Source organism: Carassius auratus, linkage group LG36F, assembly GCF_003368295.1.
Source record: "Carassius auratus strain Wakin linkage group LG36F, ASM336829v1, whole genome shotgun sequence".
Lineage (NCBI taxonomy): Eukaryota > Metazoa > Chordata > Actinopteri > Cypriniformes > Cyprinidae > Carassius > Carassius auratus.
The window spans coordinates 1339190-1353166 of NC_039295.1; positions in this window are offsets into that span (position 1 = coordinate 1339190).

Genomic DNA, 13977 nt, shown 5'->3' on the forward strand with positions numbered 1-13977 from the left:
TTTGAAATGGTGATTTGTAGATTTTGCAACCTTTCAAACATGCTTTCAGACACATGATGTCCTGAAGTGTTATCCGATTGCATTGTGGCATCTCAGGCAAAATGTTATAGTTAGTTTGTAGTGATATAGCCTGACAGGGTTGATTACTTACCAGCTCATGTCAGTACTAGCCTTGTATTCAAGGTCCTGACACCGCAGTGTGTTTGCAAGTTCATCTTATTTCTACAAACATCCATTTTTCAAAATAATCTATTTACTTTACACAATCATAATATTAGGGTTGACTATTTTCAGTCATAACCTACTGAAAATCTTAACAAAACGTACGGTAAGATAAAGTGAGCTTAGAAAGATTAATGTTGTCATTATAACTATGCAGTCATATTAATGCAAATTTACAGTTTGGACTGTTCCTTACACAAAAAAACAATGAAACTGTAGACTACTGTTTAAACACTTTAATGAAGCTTTACAGTGCATTTTCGTCACTTTTGATAGCATCCACCCTTTTACACTTTCATTGCATAAACATCTGAACGTTATCTTCCTTTGTGTCCACTGAACATCATGAGGGGAGTAAACGATGACAAAACTGACTTTGTTAAGATGAGATCTCACTGATACAAACTAAAGCATGCATGAAGAGGCAATGATGGAGCTGTAATTATAACATTAAATGATGAAGAGAATGTAAAGATGCTTTGGTGCTGTAATCACAGCTCAGCCTGTCATGCATGTGACATGCTCCCACAGCTGTTTCCATGAGTCACGTGACCTCTCTTCCTCTCTGGCCTCATGCAACTGTCAGTCAAAATCTCACAAATTATAAACCCGTTTCTGAAAAGAGAGATACAAGTTTCTGAACTGAAAAGCACATGGTAAGGCGTTTCAGAATTTGTTTACTAGTGATATGAATATGGATTGATTTGCAGTTATGTTGTAAGATAAAAACAACAGTTGCATTTCTGTTTTCCCACACTGAGACAGACGATTAAGGTTTGTTGAACTCTCTGCTATTTTTGTGAATGTTATTTTGAACTTCTGTGGCCCTCAATGCTTCGTGTTAAATGAAATGCTATTTTAGAGTGAGGAGTGCCGGTCCATCAGGAGTAAAACACATTTTAGAAACAGTTAATAATAAAAGATGGGATATTATCAGAAAGCACTGTTCACACATGACAAGGCATGTCCATGACTTTTCAATGTTTTAATTCAGACAACACTGCCTGTAGGTTGCAAAAGTATACTTAATAGACTTTTTTGTCTAAAGTTAATATTTCAATGAAGCTTAGTGTACCTTATGTTTGATGTTATCTGCTATAGTAGCAATGTCTGTTTTCTACAGACCACTATCTGGTATAAATAGACAGAACAGAACGCCTTTGTTCCAATTTAAGGTTTGACATGAAGTGGGCTATATCCTCCCTTTTATTTGATATTATAAAAAGCTCAATTCACTTAGTTTTTCAGTAACAAATGTAGCATTATGATATATAAAATGCAATAATTTTGTGACAATGTCATGCAAAGACATGTTTTTACCACTCAATATATATTAAGATGGTTATATATATATATATATATATATATATATATATATATATATTTGAGATTTGAGTTTTAATTGTTTTACATGTTGTCTCAGCCCTTTTAATCCTCTTAATTATTTAATGTGTGGATGTGACGATTGCGACCAGTGAGACACAGGAGAGAGATAGATCCAATCACAGGTATGTTTATTGGGGTAATCCAAATCGTGGTCAAAAACTCAAGCCAAGGTCAAAACCAAAAAGACAGTCCAAAACAAAGGAAAGGAACAGGAAAGGGAACTCGGAAAACAAGGGGTCTCGGAGGACGAGAAGACTGGAAACACGAAAGGTAAGGACTCTTATACAGACAACATGATAAGACTGGTAAATATAGGGAGGCTAATGACAATTAAGTGAATGCACCTGGTGTAATTAACAGGAGTGCAATTATTGTGATGAAAGAACAACACTAGAGGAATTCTAGTGCCTACGGTGAAGTGCCTAAGGGGAAGTGAGCTCACTAGTGGACACCCAGGGAAACAGAGACTAGACAGCGAGTCAGTGGATGTCTTTAAATGTTCATGGGTCTGCCCATCATGTGATTAGTCACATACAGTTACAGGAATCAGGCTGTAGACCAGTATAAAGTAAGCAGCATGAAAAACAAACAAGGTCATTGACCAAACACTGAACACACTGGATTGTGGAGTTTTTTTTTTTTTTTTTAATGTATTTACCATTCCAGTATCTCACTCATCTTGTATTATCACTTTCTTTGGATTGTATATACACTGTTGGACATTTTTTTTACCTTGGTCATTTTTTGACTTTTTTACCAGCACAGTAGGATTCTTAAGGATTAATTTAAGGTATGATTCAACTGGACAATCTGCTTTTAACAAACTAAGTTATGCTAGTCTTGTTGTGTTGTTTTAAGTTCACTTTTGTAAATACACTATTTATTCATTCTACTTTTGTTGTTTGTCTTATATTTTTAAAAACACTTCTTTTACCTCATACAGTATAATCTGAACCCTTTTAATAATTGTAACATCTTCCTATAAGGGTGAGCATTACATTTCATTCCTATAAGTACTATGTCTTATTACATGCAAAATGGACATTTGTTCCTAGATTTTCCTTTATAAGTAGCTACGAAGTGACTTTCCAAAACCTTCACCCCCTTACCGTGTCTCTCTTGTAGAACTAAATTTGACCTGATCTGATACCACCATCAGAACTTTTAAAGAAGCAGCAGAAGACAAACCTCTTCCACAAGCACTTAACTATCCTAGAAAAATACAAATCATGTACTTAAAATCTAATCTGGATGTGTACCTGCCACTGTGTACTTTGAGTGTTTAAGACAAACTATTTGCTCCTGATGCAGTTTATAATGTGTACAATCATTACATTATAGGTTATGGGACATTTGTAAGTCACCATGATTAAAAGCATCTCCTAAATGAATAAATTTAAATGCAATGCACAACCAACACATTCTCACTCCCAACTCGTCACATTTTGATGCTTGGTCAGGCCCCTTTTGGCGTCACTTTTTGAGACATGGTCCTCACTGCAGAACACAAGATCCAGGGGGCAAGGTTGGATTCAGATCCAACTCCTCCCACCTTGCACATACTTAAACCTACCCGTCTCCACCCCTGATCCCTGAACCCACCCATCTCCATTCCTAAACCTACCAATTTCCACCCCCTAGATGTGGCTCCAACCAACCCCCCTGGATCTTGTGTTCCGCAGTAGGGGCTACTGCTTTTGACTCTCAAGGTACCCAAGTGTCACTTTTCGATGTGCAAGGTCCTACGTTGTTTTTAGTTGTTTGTTTTAATTTAATGGTTTGCATTCATTCATTTAAAAAAAAAAAAAAGTAAATAATTTAATAAAAATGTATACTTTAATTGAAGCACCTAACCCCACCCCTACCTTAAACCTACCCACTTCTGAACAATATAAAACACTTAACGGACAAATATAAGTGCAGTCACAGGTATTTATTGCTAAAACTGACCATAAACAAATAGTATAAAAGCATTAAAAACAAATCATGTTGCAATCCAAGTCTTCTGAAGCCAGAGTAAAACAGTTTTAATCGCCCAAAATTATCCCACTCCATTAACGGGCTTAAATCCCATTCAAAAAGATACTCCCATACCTTAGTATGACGCAGTTGGTCACGAGACACACAAGAGTTAATAGCATTACACAACCAAGGCTGATTTTAAAGGGTTAGTTCACTCAAAAATGAAAATTATGTCATTAATAACTCAACCTTATGCTGTTCAAAACATGTAAGACCTCCTTTTATCTTCGGAACACAGTTTAAGATATTTTAGATTTAGTCCCAGAGATCTCAGTCCCTCCATTGAAGCTGTGTGTGTGGTCTACTGTCCAGAAAGGTAAGAAAAACATCATCAAAGTAGTCCATGTGACATCCTAGGGTTGGTTAGATTTTTTTGAAGCATCGAAAATACATTTTGGTCCAAAAATAGCAAAAACTACAACTTTATTCAGCATTGTCTTCTCTTCCGTGTCTGTTGTGAGAGAGAGTTCAAATCAAAGCAGTCTGGATATCCGGTTCGAGAACGAATCATTCAGTTCACCAAATTGAACTGAATCGTTTTAAACGGTTCGCATCTCTAATACGCATTAATCCACAAATGACTTCAACTGTTAACTTTTTTAATGTGACTGACACTCCCTCTGAGTTCAAACAAACCAATATCCCAGAGTAATTCATGTACTCAAACAGTACACTGACTGAACTGCTGTGATGAACACCGAGACGAGCCAGATAACAAACAATAGACTGACTCGTTCACGAGTGAAGAACCGTTTCTGTCAGACACGTCCGATTCATGAACCGAGGAGCTGATGATACTGCGCATGTGTGATTCAGCATGAAACAGACAGACCCACAGAGCGTCTGAACTGAACTGATTCTTTTGGTGATTGATTCTGAACTGATTGATTCGGGTAAACCGAAGTCTTGAATCAAGGGCAAATAATCGCAAATGATGCCATTACATCGGTTTATTTTATCGAACTGTCCAAAAGAACTACTGGTGATCCGAAAACCCATGCAACCGGTTCTTCACTCGTGAACGAGTCAGTCTATTGTTCGTTATCTGGCTCGGCTCGGTGTTCATCTTCATAGCAGTTCAGTCAGTGTACTATTTGAGTGCAGGGGGAAGAGAAGACAATGCTGAATAAAGTCGTAGTTTTTGCTATTTTTGGACCAAAATTTATTTTCGATGCTTCAAAAAATTCTAACGGACCCTCTGATGTCACATGGACTACTTTGATGATGTTTTTCTTACCTTTCTGGACATGGACAGTAGACCGTACACACAGTTTCAGTGGAGGCACTGAGAGCTCTCGGACTAAATCTAAAATATCTTAAACTGTGTTCCGAAGATAAAAGGAGGTCTTAAAAGGGTGAGTTATTAATGACATAATTTTCATTTTTGGGTGAACTAACCCTTTAAGGCTTCTCCTGGCAGCATTTTTTGAATATGCACAGACTGCAGCAAATGGCAGATGGCTTGTTGGGTTGCGGACAAGTGGGAAAGATGGCGGCAGCGTCAGCGGGGCAAGATCGGAAAGTTATTAATCGTAAGTTTTACAAAAATAATAAGTCTTGGAGGAAATATCTCTTTTGAGGTGGTTGAGCACGACTGTTCCGTGAATGTATCAGAGGTAGGTAGTTGGGCTGACATGGAATGTAATGATGAGAATGATGAGAATGAAGAGGAAGTAAGGAAATTGATATATGTCAATCAAGGAAAAGGCAGCAAAAGAGTTAGAAGTGATATTGAAGAGAAATCGTGGAATGAAGATGAAGAGAACGTTGTAAGAGAAAGACCTGAAAAGTGTACAGTCATAGTAAGATTTAATGAGAAATCGCAAAGTGTCATGAAGAAAATCAACCCATTTACTTTGACAACAGCCCTGGCAAATAAAATAGGGAAAATAATATATGTAATAATAATATAATAAAGGTCCTAAATGATGGCAATCTACTGATAAGATGTGCAAAAGAAAATCAAGTTGAGAAAGCTCTCAGAATTAAAGAAATAGGGAAGATAAAGGTGGAAAGTGCAGGAAAAATTGGGACAAATGGTGGTGGAAGCAAAGGAGTCATTACAGGAGTACCAGTGAGTGTAGGAATGTAGGAAATCAAGAAGATTTAATCAAAGCTCAAAAGTTAAAGACTACAAAATAAATAAGAGAGGAAAGTGAAACTATATTGATTGAATTTGAAGACAATATACCAACGAAAGTGTTCCTGGGGTTTTTGAGTTAAACAGTGAGAGTCTATGTTCCAAAACCATTGAGATGTTTAAACTGCCAAAGGTTTGATCATATAGCAGGTAAATGTAAAGAACAGAGAAGATGTGCAAGATGTTGCGGGGATCATGAATATGGAAAGCGTGGAGCAGGAGTTCAGCCAAAGTGCTGTAATTGTGGCGGAGCTCATAATGTGGCCTACGGAGGTTGTGAGATTTATGAAACGGGAGAATGAAATCCAGAAAACTAAAGTAGAAAGAAAGATACCTATGCAGAATCTGCAAGAATAGTGAATGGATAGAAAAGAGATGTTATCAGCCAAGGGACAGTCAGGAACCAGGGGCAGGAAAAAAGATCAAATGTCAAGTCAGGATGTACCATGGATTGGGTCATTTTAATTATGGTAATCCTATTAAAATTGAATGCCAGGAGTTTACTGGCAAATGGTCAAGAATTTAAACACTTCGTTAATACACGTGTGGTAAAACATGACATAACATGGTTGAAATCAAACCTAGATTTTATAATATATGGGTTTTTAGGCATAAGGAAGGACAGAGTTCTTGGGAAAGGTGGGGGGGTGCTACATTTATCAAACAAGGAATTACATATAGACAACTGGGTCTGGGAGATGAATAGGAATATGTAGTGTTGGAAATATGGGATAGGGGGGAGAAAATGGTCATAATAAATTACTATAATCCCTGTAAAATTTAGATCTGAATAACTTGCTGACAATACAAGGACAAGACAATAATAAATTGGTATGGAGGGAAAAGAAGGGAAAGATCGCAAATTATCAGAGTGGGTTTAGGAAAGGTAAAAATACCATGGATGCAGTTGTAAGACAGTTGTAGAAAATCAAATAAGGAAAGCACAGGAAAATAATGAGACAGTGATTGCAGTATTTTTGGACATAGAAAAAGTTTATGATAGGATGTGGAAGGAAGGAGTATTAATTAAGTTACACAAATTGGGAATCGGAGCGAGAGTGTATAATTGGATAAAATATTTTTGGTTTGAAAGGAAAATACAAGTAAAGATAGGGTCTAAAATGTCAAACCAGTATACAGTAGAAAATGGTACACCTCAAGGTAGTGTAATAAGCCCATTTCTATTCATAATAATGATTAATGACATATTTTTTAAGATAGCAGCTGATATAGGTAGGTCACGTTTTAAAGATGATGGGGAACTGTGGAAGAGAGGGAGGAATAAGGAGTTTGTAGTTGGTAAAGTTTAAGGAGCTGTGGATAAGGTGGTGGAATGGGGGAAAGAATGGGGATGTCGATTCTCAGTGGAAAAAACCCAAAGTGTTTCTTCACTAATAAAAGACTAGATGAGAGATTGAAAATAAAGATGTATAGGAAAGAAATACAAAGAGTTAGAACATTAAAATTTCTCCATTAAATTAAATTAAATTTAAATGTATGCTTTTAGCAGACACTTTTGTCCAAAGCGACTTACAGTGCATTCAGGCTATCAATTTTTACATATCATATCATTTATCTATTATTTCTGGGGGTGTTGTGTGATTCCTGATTAACATGGGCAGATCATATAAGGAAAATAGTTGAAAAAAGTAAAAAAGTAAAAAAGTAATAAATGTAATGAGGTGCTTGACGGGCAGAGAATGGGGGGCAAGCTGCCAAGCATTAAAAAGAATATATGTTGCCCTGATAAGATCTAATATGGACTATGGCAGTATAGTATATGCTTCAGCAGCTAGATCCCATTTTAAAAAGCTGGAGGTAATTTAGGCTCAGGCATTGAGAGGGTATTGTGGAGCTTTTAAAACATCACCTGTATCAGCTATACAGGTAGAGGTAGGATAAATGCCACTGGAAATAAGGAGGAGACAGTTAAAAGCAAATTACTGGGTTAATTTACAGGGGCATAATGATTTTTGCACCCCACAAAAGAAGTGCTGATGGAATGCTGGAGAAAAGACAGAAGTAAGAAGAACAACTTCGGTCATATAGGAAATAATATGGCAAAAGAGCCCCATGGAAGATGACATGTCCGAAGGTGGATTGGCATCTACTAGAGGCTAAGAGGAAAGAACAAAATGCTGATCTGGTTGGAGTCTTTAATGATTATATTTCTGAAGTGTATAAAAACTATACTCAAATCTATACAGATGGTACAAACATCCCTGAGACAGGAGTAACAGGAATAGGTGTGGTGGTTCCAGAGAGGGGAATTGAAATCAATAGAAGAACAACTAATAATGTAGCAGTGTATTCAGTGGAGATGGTTGCAATTTTAATTGCATTACGGTGGGTGGAAAAATAAAAAAAATAGTCAAAATCATAATATGCACACACTCAGCTTCAGTTCTTGATAGTTTAATGTCTTTCCATTCCGTTTTATTTTTTTTTTTGCCTCCCTAAATTAGTATAGAAATATATTGTGATGTAAACCCACTGACTGGTCCACACTCCGGAACAGAAGGTGGCGGTAATGCACCATTAAGCTTCATGCCAACCGCCCCTTAAATAAAGAAGAAGAAGAAGAAAAGAAGAAGAAGACTGAAGCAAACAGGATGAGCTTTATTCCTGGGGGGCATAATTTCTATTTTATTGAAGCACCCCTGGGCACCGCCATTGGCTAGCGGACCCCCACCTGCTGTTAGCATTCTGACTCCCATTCATTTTGGCGTCACTTTGACAGCGAATAACTTAACATCTGAGGCTTTTAAAGACTCAATTTGTACGTTCATTATTTCAAAAGAAATGCGAAAATGTATAAAATGCCCCATTACCCCGTAGAACTAGTTTTTGTTGAAATAGGCTAACGATTGCGTCATAACCTGCGGCTCTCTGTCGCACAGTAGATAAATTACCATATGGACAGGAGGAGAAGCGTGCAGGCAATCTTTTACTGTCTATGAGGCAAATGGGGGGACGTGGAGGCATAAAGTCAAGGGAGAAGCCCATAGAGAGTCCATAAAAGCAATGGGACAAAATTATTCAATAATGTCTGCAAGATTCAGTGGGTGATTCAGATTTCTCTTGGCACAGCGATTAGAAGACTTACAATTGTCAGACAGGTTGCTCACGTGACATCTACGTCATCCAGCTCATTTTGAGTCTGCGCAGTATGCTCGACCCCCAGGAAGTGCATGCTTCTAATTGACTTCATTGTCTCCGTTGAATCCAATGGGGTCACTGTGTCCATTTCTTTTACTGTCTATGGCTTTATCCACCTTTTCCTGACGGAAAAATGGGAGCCGCCATTTGTAAATTCTATAGGTAAAGCTTCCGGTCTCAATTGCATCCAGCTATTTTTAGCTGTACGAAACAGTTAGTTTTGCTGCTTGATATTGACAATGTCCTATCATATTATTTGAATCTATTATATTAATTAAGAACACACTGGTTTGTACTGCAAACAGTTTTACCGTTTACTGCACGTTGTTACTCTCCTCGTTATTTACCTATAGCAGCTAATGGAACAGAAGTCTCACCCATATGCTCACTTCCACGTTGAGGGAAAAGATGGATAGTGCACTGAGACGGCAATTGCATCTATTCTTCTCAAATCAATCATTTGCCTCAGAACACTTGGAATACTAATACTTTTTGAATAAATTATGATGGTAGTTGTATCTGCCTGTTCTATCTTGTTTATATATAACAGTTGTGACTGTTTACATTGAAAAATCACACCCCAACATATATGCAATACAGAAATTATTATTATTCAATGTATATTTTAATCATGATGTACACAATCCCTGTACCTTTTGTGTGGCATATTGACACCAAGGGTTTCTTATTTAATGCAATGGAGGGCCCTGCACGCTGAAAAAAATATGCTAAAGGGGGACCCTTTACAATAAAAATGACTCCAAGGGGTCCTGTCCAGGCATCAATATGTGACAAGTTGGGAGTGAGAATGTGTTGGCACAACACAAAATTCAGAGTAATGTGTATGTACAATCACGGAATAAATGCATCTTATTCCATCTTATTCCATAAAGTTGGCAAAGTTATAAGAGGTTTCCTGTAGCTGTTTCATCTTTGTGCACCCCAACCAACACAGTCACACACTCTATAATCATAAACCTATATATTTAGAATCAAAATTGGCTCATTTGAAATGCCAGACACTTCACCTTGAATATAGACTGTAGGGTAGTAGGTGGCTGCAGTCCAGGAGAAGAGTGAGCTGTGGGGAACATTCATGCATAATTAAAACAGACAAACTAAATTAGAAATGCATTTTAGACATGCATTCTTGACAAGAACAAAGCATCCTGATTGTTCTAGACTAACGGGCATTAAGGCGTATAGTTAAGGTAGTTAACGAGCCATTTCCCATCATGCTTTAGTTTGTGCAGCTAGTAAACAGTAGCTGCAGAGCATGGATCTAAAAACTGTGACAGCTTGGCTGATTTTTTTATAATATATATATATATATATATATATATATATATATATATATATATATATATATATATATATATAAAACATTTTATTTTCAGATTCATTTATTTAGGCATGATTTCGAAATACTTTTAAAACATTTTTAAAGTGTTACTCTACAACATTACCTAATTTAAATCAAAATATAACCTTTTTGAAACATAATGAGTCTCATTTTAGGAACAAACATACGACAAAAAAAATTAAACAAATAAAAATAAAAATAAAAATGGGTGTCCAGTGTTCTGTTTCTACAGAACATTAAATGGCATGTCGGATCTCAGCTTGTGTATGCAAGTTTTTGAGTTAGGCTGAACTTGTGTGCAGCATAAATTTGATGGAGAATTGTATAGTGATAGCATTTTGTTCATTTTCCTGACTGACAACCAAAACTCATTAGTCAATCAGTAACCAGTAAGATTAGAATATAATGTTTGTTTGTATATTAATTTTCAGGGCTTTAGCTTTATATACATAAATAGCAGCAATCAACAGACCATGACGATTTACACATCCTTAAATCAAGCACTTCTGTGTACAGAGACAATTATAAAACAGATTAAATATATATAAGAATGAAATAAGTAGGACTACACAAAAATAAATTTATCTTAAATTAATAGATTACCAAAAGAAAAAAATAAATTTGTGCCACCAGTATGGGCTAAGATACTGATAAATAAATCTACAGAACAGCTTGGCCTGGCACGGTTTGCGTTTCCACTGCAGTTTAGTATCGCTTTAGAACAGGTGGGATTACTCACAAGTTGCTATAGATGCGCCGCCTCTACTGCCACGACTCCTAATAAAAACGTTTTCATTCCGCATTGCCCCATCAAGCCCTCGCTCTGCTATCAACGAGAGGAACGTCTGTACCTCCACAACATACAACAAAACATTTTGGTTGTTTATAAAAGGTGCGCTCATTAAAAACAGCTGCGTTCGATCCTTGGCTGGCAGTGCTGATTTAAATCTAGCGGTTCTTTTGTGTTTGTGTCGCAAGTTCAGTGATGCAGGTACCGATGTTTCTCTCTGGCTAATCCATAATCAGCAGAGTTTACACATTATGATAATGGTACGGTTCACTTGGAACCTCAACCGAGGTGGTCCTAAAAAAGTACCAGGTACTATACCCAGTGGAAACCTCCCCATAAGTTAACCTTACCGAGCCGTACCGTGCCATACCATGCAGTGGAAAAGCGCCATAAATAAACTTGCCTTGCCTTGCCTTGAACTCTATTTGGGGTTAGACATCACATGTCAGGACCCACTCATTGTTGAAATCATCCTCTAGATTTAATGCTTTCACATTGAATTGATGTTAATGGTGTTGAAATTCTATAGCAAAGCGATGATATCTCAGATCATTTTCTAGTCTTGTGTAAACTCCATATATCTAAAATTTTTAATTCTATTCCTTGTTACAAGTATGGTATAACCATCACTTCTACCACAAGGACTGCATTGTAAATAATCTCAATTTATAATCTGAATTTATATCTTATTTATAAACTGATTTCTCAATTCCTTAGCATATCCAGTAAAGATGTACAGTAACACAAACTATGGACTTTCTCTTTTCTAACATTTTAGATATGGTTCCTTTACACTTAAGGAAGCTTAAGGAAACCAAACATAACTCCATGTATTTATTCAATTCATCTGCAAAATTAACAAAAAATAAAGCATCAACAGGCATTGACATTTCACAACAACATAGTAGCAAGGATTTTAACTAGGCAAGGCAAGTTCATTTATCTAGCACATTTCGTACACAATGGTAATTCAAAGTGCTTTAAAAAAAGAAAGTATAATAATTGTGAAAAAAAAAATCACTGTGACGAGTGGGGCGGGGCCGAGAGCCGTGGGAACGGAGCAAGGCCGGTGGAGTGATTGAAAATGAGTGACACCTGCTCCACTCACCGGTCTCAAGTCCCACGGAGGAGATTGGAAGGATACAAAAGAGGAGCGACGACAGTGAAGGACGAGAGAGGACCAGACCTGGGTTTTATTTTGTGTTTGGTTTTTGTTTGTGCGCAACAGTCATCTGTGAGGGGCTGTTGCGCTGTTTTGTGTTTATTATTAAGTGAATATCATTTATTATCTTAATGAGCGCTGTCTCTGCACTGTGATGCGGTCGGAAACCAGATTGAAAATTGTCCAGGTATCTATTTGAGTTTAAGTATTTGTTCAGCTGATTAAAAACTACCTTTTCAATAATTTTGCCTATAAAAGGAAGATTTGATATTGGTATATAATTGCTCAAAATGGTGTTATCAAGATTGCTCTGTTTTAGAAGTGGCTTAACAACTGCAGTTTTCAGGGAGTCTGGAAAAGTCCCAGAAAGAAGTGAGGCATTCACCACATTTAAGAGATCTGTTTCTAAACAGTTTAGCACACTTTTGAAAAAAGATGTTAGAAGTGTGTCAGCACACTTTCGGAAAAAGATGTGTCAAGATAGCAAAAATAGACTCTCAACAGTAGCAAAAAGAGTGCAAGTGTTGTTTAAGTAACTATTTATAAGGAGGTCTGTCTAGCTGTGGCTAGTTCCACATTGAAAGCTGTTTTAATAGATGCTATAGTGAATTTCAAGTTAAACACTGAATATACAGTAGTCTATGGTGTCTATGGTGACCCATACTCAGTCTATGGTGACCCATACTCAGAATTCGTGCTCTGCATTAACCCATCCAAATAACCCATCCTTGCTCAAGGGCACCTCAGTCGTGGTATTGCCAGCCCAATACTCAAACCCACAACCCTAGGGTTAGGAGTTAATCTCTCTAACCATTAGGCCATGACTTCTCCTAACAGGAAGTTGTGCAATACAGGAGCAATATCATCAATAATTCTTAACTTTTGAGTTAAGGGAATCAATGAGAAGATCAACAAAGTCTGAAGAAATGCTTGGTGTTAAAGATATAGCCTCCATAAATAGCACACTAGAAAAAAAAAGAGACAGATCTAGCTACAGTGGTAGCAGGGATCAATATATCAAAGAAAATGCAGAAGTGATCAGATAGTGCTACTGTGACGGCTGGTGAAAGACAGTCCGGAAACAAATGCGAGTTAACAGGATTTAATGAGATGAAGACAAGTAGCACAACGACACACAAAGACGATGGGACGATAACACTCCAGGGAGACGGTGGTTGGTGAGAAATCCAGCCGGAAGTGGAGTGCAGGTGGGGAGTCCGGGTCTTGGTGGCGTGAGGCAGCAGGAGAGAGTGGCACAGGTACTGCGGGGAATAGAGCCGAAGGTAAGTGTCCGTGGCTGAGTGATCGTGCGGAGAGTGGATGAGGTTCTAGGGAAAAACACAGACATCCAAACGCAAACTAACACTAAAGCCAGACGGGGGTAACACAATGACATGAAACAACGATCTCACAAACACAAGACGTGAGACAAGCCATTATATAGGAGATGAGTAATGAGTGGCAGCTGTTGCTGATACAATTAACGGAGACGCCCACAACTAATCAGTGCAGACGCAGAACACACAGAATTCACCACAAAGTGTAAACAACCCGAGATCACGGTTTACCAACGTGACAGTATCCCCCCCTCTAAGAACTCCTCCTGGAGTTCCCAGAAGGGCCTACCTGCTGATTGAATTCATCAATAAGGGAGTGATCCAATATGTCCCTAGCAGGTACCCAACTCCTCTCCTCCGGACCGTAACCTTCCCAGTCCACCAGATACTGGAATC